This window comes from Misgurnus anguillicaudatus, chromosome 24 (assembly GCF_027580225.2).
Source record: "Misgurnus anguillicaudatus chromosome 24, ASM2758022v2, whole genome shotgun sequence".
Classification (NCBI taxonomy): Eukaryota; Metazoa; Chordata; class Actinopteri; order Cypriniformes; family Cobitidae; genus Misgurnus; species Misgurnus anguillicaudatus.
In genome coordinates, this window is record NC_073360.2 from 9,195,871 (window position 1) to 9,206,379 (window position 10,509).

Sequence of the window (10,509 nt, forward strand, 5' to 3'; positions counted from 1 at the left end):
TCCTTGAAAGTTTGTGAATCTGGGGGGAAATTCAAAGCCCTGGGAAGTTTTTAAAAATATACATAGATACAGGTCATTGAAAGTGCTTGAATCTATTTTACGCAAGAAGTTTTCTGGAAAAAAGATCAATATTATTTCCTGTGTAGTGTAGGATAATATCATAAAAATTATAGACTTTTTAAGCACATGTGCTAAACTGTTCGCTTTAAATGCTTATATCGTCTGTATGCCAATGTTGATTCATACCAAAATGATATTTTGCATAGTTGTGTTTGACACATGAAAACGTCTCGGGTTATGTATGTAACTGCTGTTCCCTGAGAAGGGAACGAGACGCTGCGTCTCCCTTTTCATACTTCCTGCGTCCCTGTAACGCAATATTTCAGATAGCAATATACTTCCTGGCTCCAGTGTCACCCTGTCTTTGTCGTTAAGCCTCATCATTGGTTGAATTTGATTTACACATTCAGACGCACTTACCCCTGGAAGCGTCCTCAAAGTGTCACCGCAGTTACGCAGCGCGAGTTCGCTCGAAAGGGAACTGTTATAATGTATCTTAAAAGGTAACACGATGTAACCTTGCTCTTGAAATGTGTCCCCACATTTAGTCCTTGAATTTGAGGGTATTGGACCTGGAAAGTCTTTGAAAGGTTCTTGAATTTGAAGTTAACTAAGGTGTGGGAACCCTGTATATACAATAGGCTTTAAAAGTTCAGGAACACACACAAAAATACAAAACATGGTTAGGCACATCACTAAAAACCCAACACCACAGATGACCTGTACTTTATCTGTAATAATCAGTTGATTTATTTGTTGTTCTATGCAATACTCCCTTCAAATAGGCAAAAGGAAAAGAGTTATTTACGGATATGGTTAAACCAAAAGTACCTGTTCCAAAGTGCCCCAACACTTTCAGTGAAAACGCATGTCTTGACAGCTATACAAACTTGATTTCTACACAAATAATTTACAATTATCATTTTGGAGCTGTCCTGGATGTTCTTCTACCAAAATTTATTAGAATTAACTGACATTTTCTTGTTTTCTTGAAATCTTGTTTTCTCCTGTGAGTTTAATATATTTTAAAGGGACTGAAGTGTTTTATTAACCAAGTTCAATGTCTTTATTCATAAATATGTCCTCATTGGTGTCAAATGGCCTCTGCCAGTGACTTTTCTTTGTAAGCTTAGAATTTCTTCTCTTTACTTAAATTGAACGGGTAAGTCCAAGGAGGCTTCCATGTCGTTCCGCCGTTCTGATAAGCTATAATAGCAGATAGGGACAAAAAGCACTAGGCGAGAAGTCATTGTTGAGGGAGCAGCAAAACGCAAAGTTTATCATCCATGTGCTCCTGTAGATCTTCAAAGCAGTGGTGGCCCGTGACAGCTCTTCCGAGCAAAGTGTTCAGGGCCCTGGGCTGCAGCCTATGTTGCCCATTAGGATAACGTGGCCTTGGGTACAACCTCCTTCCTTAGCAAGCAACGCCCTTTATGGGTCAATTGCACGACCAGGTCATAACTTTTAAAATGACTGCCGATCATTGTATAAGATGTGATGTTAAATCTCTCACGGACACGGTGAATGTTGTAAATCTACTTTTTGCGTGTTTCTTTGTTCACAGGAAATGTTTGAAAAATCATACAGAGTTGAACTTTGAGGAGTCCTCACATCACGGAGCATAGCAATGTTTAGCTTAACTACTTTCTTCCGGATGTTGATATTAAAATTTTCTGGAAGCCATTGCTGTAATGGTTAACTATATAATGCTATACTGCTATATATATACTTAAGTTATAAATCGCTGTCAAATGTATTGTATAAAGCATTTTGCTTCTAGTACGCTGAGCTATGAAATGCGCTATCCGTAAGTATCACTTACAGAAATTTCATTGGGACTGCACCGGCATACTTCACACCTTCCTACACCCCATCCAGAAACTTCTAGAACCATTCAGAAATCTCTTCTTTCTTTTCAGTTTAATAAGAAAAACCACCAACTCTTTCTTTTTCTCTCATCAGGTATTGTTTCGGAATAGTGAAAACTTGTATCTTGGTATAAGCACCTTTTTACTGTTGTCTCCCTATGACACAACCCCTGTGTTTTTTCCTAAACTTTGTAAGTTGCTTTGGATAAAAGCGTCTGCTAAATGCCTAAATGTACTCATCTAAAAAGGGACAAATACCTGGCGATTGCGGTTATATACCATTCTCCAAAGCTAAACAGAGACTTTTTTATGAATTTGCTAACTCTATACAGTAGGTGGCATCACCACACAGGCTTAAATGCTCCTGATTGTTGGTGACTTTAAAAGTCATGTTTGTTGTGATTCAGACATGTTGATATGTTAGTCTTATTGTTTCCTTCGGCTTAATGCAAATGGTCACACAGTCCACACATCTACACAGTCATACACTTAATCTCATTCTGACACATAGGGTCACTATCTACGATATTGAAATTGTTGATCTAAGTTTTTCATAAACCTGTGATGTTCACCTTTTTATTGTAGACCTGGGGCTGGATTCACAAAACATTCTTAAGAAGAAAATTTAATTGTTTTAATGTGACATGTATTGTGTAGTCAGAAATGGCATTTTAAACTGTTTACTTTACAAAGATTAGTTTAATGAGGAATTTCATACTCGTATAATGAAGTTTAATGGCTTACTTCAGTAATATGTCATGAAACACAAATAAGTATTATAGGGGTAACCTCGAATAGCCGAAGATTCAATGATTCGATACAGTGACGTAGCAAGTCAGTCCCGGGCCCATATGCAAAAAAAATGTACGGGCCCCCTTAAGCCAAAGCCCCCCACCAACCTTGCCCATTGGCACTGTTAACTGTGGCGCGCATGTCTGTTAACAACATATACTTTTAATAAAGTAGTCAAATATTTTTACTTTACTTTTTTACTTTAAAGGGTAGATTTAAATAAAGAAAAACAAAATGTTTTGGGTCGTGACTAAATTCTCCGCCTTTTCTTTTCTCTTTAAGGCCCCACTTTTATGTTTATATTTGTCCATCCTTAATGTTCATGTAGATAGCCGCTATAGTAACCTCTCATACTGTGTTTTCTTTTTTTTTGGGCGCGGCGATGCGTCATGTAAAAAAATTATGGCGTAGTAGTCTACGGCAGCCACAGAGTGCAAAAAAATAATAAACTCAAACAAGAAATGACGGAGAAGTTAGACATTATGGAGAAATAAGAAATCACTACACATGATATGCATACAAAATATATTTATTGCGGCCACAAATAAAAATTTAATTGAAAAAAAGTTTTAATTAAAAGCTGGTGTGGGCCCGGGCCCATTTGCACGTGCATACCCTGCATGCCCAGCCTCTACGCCACTGCTTCGATAGAAGCCTGATTCAACTACCATCTCACAGTCGAATCGTTGCAGATGTGTTATAAAAAGAGGATCATTAAATTTAAAATGATCTGATTTCACATATGATTACACAACAGCTTTCTCACAATATATTAAAGGTCCCATTTTACTGTTTTTTCGAAGCTTTAATTGTGTTAATGGTGCCCAATACAACATGTTAATGTTTTTATGTTAAAAAAAAACAGTATTCTTGTTCAAAGACGTCCCTCATTCAGAAATATGTATCGAGTTCTGATTGTGTAGCTGGTTTACTGTGTTGTGATTCAACAGCAGCTTAGTTTAGCTGGTGACTGGCTTATTCCTGTGGGCGGAGGTTAGTAAAAAAAAGTGTTTATATTGAAGTCATGTATACATGAAGTTGAGGGCTGTAACTGGCCATTCTGTGTAATTCATCTTGTTATGAAAATATATCGCTTGGCATTGAACTTTGAGCTTTATAATTTTGAAGGCATAATTTATGCTCTAACAGCAACATAGACCCACTAAAGTTTGAAAAATGGCATCATGAAAAACGGCCACTTTAATATACAGCCTATTCTGATAATGCTATGCAAATAATATGTGAAAAAGTAGCTTCAATAAATATTTTTAACATGTGTGAATAAATCCATCAACCCAGGGGCGTCACTAGCAATTCTGGGCCCTATGAAAGAATATGAGGTTGGGTCCCCTACCACTTTCATTTCGCACCAAAAATACAAGCCCACATAGCTAAGCTATTTAAAGTTTTTTTTTTATCATTTTGAATAATAAAAAGGCATTAACATACTATCGATGATAGATCTTAACAAAATACCAAGCAGCATGTAAATAATATAATAAAAAAATAATGTAAATAAATAAAAAATAAAATAAATAAATAAAACATGAAAAGCAAATTATATCTGAGTAAATTAAGTTCCATGGGGGTTAATCCATATATTTTGCCAGTAATTTAGAGAGTTTTAAGGCACTCCTCATTTTTAGTTGTTTCATGGAATTAAATATAATTATAAAGTCTTTTTTAAATGCCTCAAAACAAGGAGAAACTTTAACAAATCAACATTTGTGTAGCTAAAATTTGGCTACAATCAACACATTATTACACAAAAATTCAATGTCTTTGTTGTCCAAAAAGACCCCAAAATTAACATTATGATAGTCAAAGGCAGGTATTAAATTTTTTGTCTCCAACCACTCATACAATGCTAAGCTATTTAAAGTCTTTGTCTGCTGCAATTCAAAAATACAGAACTATTATGTTTGCTATTGCTTTTAACAACTATAATCAGTATTTAGTCAGAGACCTACCATAGCTATAAGATGATTTATTGTGCAAATGTAAACTTAATAAAAATAAAATAAAATAAATACGAATAAAATAGGAAAACAGAGGATTTAAGATAAACTGACAGAGCTTAGATCAAACTTAGATCATGTGGCTTACACACTTTATAATTTATTCAGTTTTTTTAATAATGAATAAAAATGTTTCTTTATTTTCTGGTTGTATTCTTGTAAAGAGACTGAGAAACAATAATAGTCCTTATAGCATTGCAAAACAACTAATCTTTTGGCTTGGTGGTGTAAGACTGTTTTGCATTTCTGTACATTTAGCTGTGGGACAAGCTGGTTTATTTGCATGCTGGTACGAAAGAGATAAACAAGGGCTTTATTGTATTGTTTATGGGCAATGTGTGAGTTTGGTTCTATGTAATGATGGTTCTTTGTGTTTTAAGTAGCATTCCATTCATATAAAATATTATATAAAATCACATGAAAACTGCAAAACGTAAATTCTATGAAAATCTGAAGAAATGATCTCACCAAGCTTTCAATGTTAGACACTTTGTTCTAGAAAGAATTTCAGAGTAATTGTAACGACTATTGCGTCTCTTTTGCGTTACTCATATCCTATTATAGTTTTCTTTTAGTATTTCCATATTTGTGGTTTAAAACGGGTTGCAGCACTTCCCAGTGTGGTCCCGTGCCTCTCGTCACAGCATGAATAATCCTCACTGCTGACTAATATCCCCCAGTTCTTTCATAATGAGTTTGCAGCTTGTATAAAAAAAAACTGAAAATAAGTTATTAATTAGCTAATTAGCTAAACTGAACACTGGAACAAATAGCTTGTCAAAAATAACAAATGTTTTGGTTTCCTAAAGACGATTGGAGACGGTGATCATGGATCAATGGTACACTCTAAGGGGCCAGTCACACCAAAAGCGTTTATGGCAGTTGCAGGCGCCTTTTTTGAATGATATTCTATGGGCAGGGCGCGTTTGCGCATTGTTTATGCGCGCCGAGTGCCTTGCGTTTTTTTGCCGCCTGCCGCGCACGCGTTTTTGAATGAGCGCCGAGTCAATATTTGATTGACAAGACAGCTGACTCTGTGGTTGCTTAGCAATATGAAAAGCCGCGTCGCACTGCTCTTTTTTAAAAAAGGCAGGTCGTCGCGCCTTGCGTTTGCAAGCGTTTAAAGCGCTTTTGGTGTGACTGGCCCCTTAGAAAGGATGTGTTAATTTTTTACTCTTTTTTTGTGTTATGCTATTTAACACATTATGTCATTTTGTGTTAAAAGCATTTTTTAGAGTGTATTTTTTATTTATTATTCCCCTGTTATCAGAAATAAAGTACTATATAATGACTCTATTGTTTTTTAATTATTTGTGGAAATTTACTGGAAGTTATGTTTGTTCCATGAAAGCCATTTATGTTGTTACTGCTGAATTCAATTCAACTTTATTTCGCCATGTATACAAATACTAGGAATTTGGTTCGGTATTCTCCATGCAGGCAACACACAGTACAACATACAACATGCAAATGAATTTAAGTTAAGAGTCATTTAGAAGGGCTATTGCATGGGGGGAAAAACTGTTGCGATGGCGTGATGTTTTGGGCAAAATAGCCCTATACCGCTTTCCCGAGGGTAGAAGATTAAACAGACTGTTGGCAGGATGAGAGGGGTCGGCCGCAATCTTCACAGCTCTGTTAATGGTCCTAGAGCTATGCAGGTCCATAATAGAGGGCAAGGGACAGCCAATAATCCTCTCTGCTGCCCGGATGACTCTTTGTAGTCTGGCCTTTGCACGGGCTGATGCAGAGGCAAACCAGACCGTAAGGGAGGAAGTTAGCACACTCTCAATGAATGCTCTGTAGAATTGTACCATGATGGAGGTGCTAAGCAGTAGTCCTTTTAGGCGGCGACGAAAGAACAGACGCTGCTGGCCCTTCTTCACTAGTTGGGAGATATTATTATCCCATTTGATTGAGTTGGTAATGGTTGTGCCCAAGAACTTGAAGTGCTCCACGACAGACACGGATGCATCATTAATGAGCAGAGGAGGATGAGTCGGGGGCCTTTTACGAAAGTCCACAATCATCTCCACAGTTTTATTGATGTTAAGTTCCAAGTTACTGACTGCACACCAGGACTCCAGGCGACTAACCTCACTGCGGTAGGCTGACTCGTCGTTGTTAGAGATGAGGCCTATTATTGTGGTGTCGTCCGCATATTTGATGATTTTGACAGATGGGTCACCAGAGGTACAGTCATTGGTGTACAGTGAGAATAGCAGAGGAGACAGCACACAGCCCTGAGGGGCACCGGTGTTACATGTGCGGGGCTGTGAGAGATATGGGCCCAGCCTGACATACTGAGTCCTGTTAGTAAGGATATCAATAATCCATGAGCAGAGGAGAGGGTTAATGTTCAGATGGGACAGTTTACTGTGAAGAAGATTGGGAATTATAGTATTGAAGGCAGAGCTGTAATCCACAAATAGGAGTCTAGCATAGGTATTCCGATTGTCCAAGTGTTGTAAAATAAAGTGAAGTGCAATGTTGATAGCATCGTCAACTGAACGGTTGGGACGATATGCAAATTGAAGAGGATCAATGAGGTGATCGATAGATGCTTTAAGATGAGAGAGAACTAAGCGTTCAAAAGCTTTCATCACTACAGAAGTGAGAGCAACCGGTCTGTAGTCATTCAAGCAGCTGATCTTGGGCTTTTTCGGCACTGGAATGATAACAGCGGTTTTGAAGCAGGCAGGCACTCGGCAAAGTTCCAGATAAAAATGTCTGTGAGCACTGGGGTCAGTTCACTAGCACAGTGCTTAAGGGAAGCAGGTGACACCCTGTCTGGTCCACACGCCTTCCTGATGTTCAGACCTTTGAGGAGCCTTCGGACTTCATGCTCCCTAATAGCCAGTGGAGCAGGTGAGCTAATGGAGTGGGTGGGAGGGGCCAGGGGGTTGAGTGGGGGGTGCTCACACGATGCTTCAAACTTAGTGCAAAACACATTGAACTTATCTGGTAAGTTTGGGTCAGTGGGAGCTGGTGGAGGTGACTTACTATAGCCTGTGGCAGATTGTAGACCCTTCCAGACAGCTCTGATGTTCTTGTCATTGACCTGTTGTTCAATCCTTGCCTTATACAACCTCTTAGCATGCTAGATGGCTTTGCTGAGTGCATATTTGGCCCTGGTGTAGGCAGCCTTGTCTCTGCTTCTGTGGGCCTCCTCCTTCTCTCTCCTCCGTAGTCTTACTTCTTTATTAAACCATGGCTTACTATTCCCATAGATTACAATAGATTGTCTGGGAATACAAAGTTCCTCACAGAAATAGATGTAGGATGAGCATGTGTCTACATACTCATCAAAGCTATTACATGCCAATTTAAAAGTTTCCCAGTCTGTACTGTCAAAACAAGCTTGTAATGTTTCAACAGCATCGGGTGTCCATTTCTGTACTACCCTCTTGATCGGCTTTTGTTTTTTAAGTAAAGACCGGTATGTGGGGATGAGTTTAATCACAGCGTGATCACTATTGCCTAGTGGCGCGCACGCCCACACACGATACGCATCCTTGATGGAAGAATAGAAATGATCGAGAGTCCGTTCTCCCCTGGAGGCACAGCGCACCAGCTGATGGTATTTTGGAAGTTCAGATCTCAGATCAGTGTGGTTAAAATCACCCATGACAAATACAGTGGAGTTAGGGAACTTGTTCTCCACATCCGTGATATGATCAGCTAAGAGCTGCTGCGCTGTGTCTGCGTGCGCCTGTGGCTGAATATAAACACCCACAAGGATAATAGATGGTATTTCCCTAGGCGAGTAGAAAGGTTTATAGTGTATGGCCACCAGTTCCAGATCGGGGGAGCAAAATTCAGAAATAACTGTCAAATCACTGCACCATTTGTTACTCACATAAAAGCAAACACCTCCGCCTTTTGTTTTTCCACTGGCTGTCGTATCGCGATCCGCTCTAAAGAGCTGATAGCCAGGCAGATTCAACGCCGTGTCAGGAATATTAGAATGAAGCCAGGTTTCCGTGAAGCAGAACGCCGCTATATGGGAGTAGTCCTTGTCCGTCTCCACCCGAAGTTGGATCTCATCTAGCTTATTGCTAAGTGATCTCACATTAGCCAGAACTAGTCCAGGTAGAGATGCGCGGAACCCTTTCTTCTCAAAGCGGCGACGGCACCCAGCTCGATTACCCCTCGCTCTGTAGCGGGGGAGCAGCCTCCATGGACGGGCTGTCGAGTGTTTGTATGGGCTATATTCCGTGGAGCTTCTAAGGATATCCGAATGACAACCCTGCAGATCAGGGTGGCAACTAAGAAATGATGATGCGCTGATGTTACGTAGCTCATTTCGGGTGTAGGTTATTTTCATAATGCACTGCACCATAGACATAAACACAAACAAACACGGACAAACTTTTACTCCTGCACGAGATCTCCACGGCCGCCACACAAGCGCCGCCTATTCACACAATACCATCTATAATTTCATGCTACTAGCATCTTCAAATGGTATTGCAAAAATACTGACTGTTTCATGCATGTTACCTAAACATTCTCTTGTCTTTCATTACAAATAGAACATAGATATTACACAATTTGCTGAGCCAGGTTGATTAGTATTTTCACATGAACACAGTAATGTGTAAAAGATGTTTACAATTATCTTGGGAATCACTGTATCAGATTCTTACTTTATGGTTGTCTCTTTGCATTAGGCTGGAATTGGAAACAGTATTTCAAAGTCAAATAAACACCACATTTCACTTAAGGCAGGCAGGCCAGCTGACAGTCTTGCCTGGGCCCGGGACAAGATAATCTTGGAGGGCCCCTCGGCCCCCCTACTTTTTACTGGTAACAAGACATTTGGCATTATCAGATTCATGACCCACGAATATTGCATTATTATACATTGTATTCAACATTTATATGGTAAATAAATGTAGTACTGACACTATATACTGACACAAAATAACTTTTATTTATATAACGTCAACCCCCTCTTTTCTTCTTCTCTTTTCTTTTCTTCTCTTTTCTTTTCTTTTCTTTTCTTTTCTTTTCTTTTCTGAGCACCGGACTTGTGCTGAGTCTGACCAGATATTTTGAGCTTACTGAACTTCAAATCAAATGACATCATAAAATTTTGATCAGTTACCAAACCATTTTTGTGTTGGGCGGGGGGTTTCTTGACCACTATTTCAAGTATAGGAAGAAAACAAATAAAACGTTTTTTTATGTATCTCAAATACACCTCCATAAATATTGGCACAGCACAGTTTGTGTTATTTTAGCTGTTTACCAAAATGTATTCGAGTTACATTCATATTATGAATATTGGTTACAGTGAACACTCTCAGCTTTATTTTTAGGGTATTCACTTCCATAATGGCTGAAGGATTTAGGAATTACAGCCATTTAATATGTAGCTCCCCCTTTTTAAAGGGGTCAAAAGTAATGGGACAATTGACTTAAAAACTGTTTTATGGACAGGTATTGTCTATTTGTTAAATAATTTCCTCATGAATGACAGCTGTTAAAGGTCTGGAGTTGATTTTAAGTGTGGTATTTGCATTTGGAAGCTGTGGCTGTGAACCCAAATCATTTGATTCAGGGACATCTCCATGCAAGTGATACAGACCATAATTAGGTTTCAAAAACACAACAAATCCATCAGAGAGATGGCAGGAACATTAAGACTGGCCACATCAACAATTTGGCACATCCAGATAAAAAACAACACAGTGGTGAGCTTAGCAACATTAAAATCCTGTATGTCTAAATGGGATAACAGTGGTGGATGATCGCATTATCCTCCA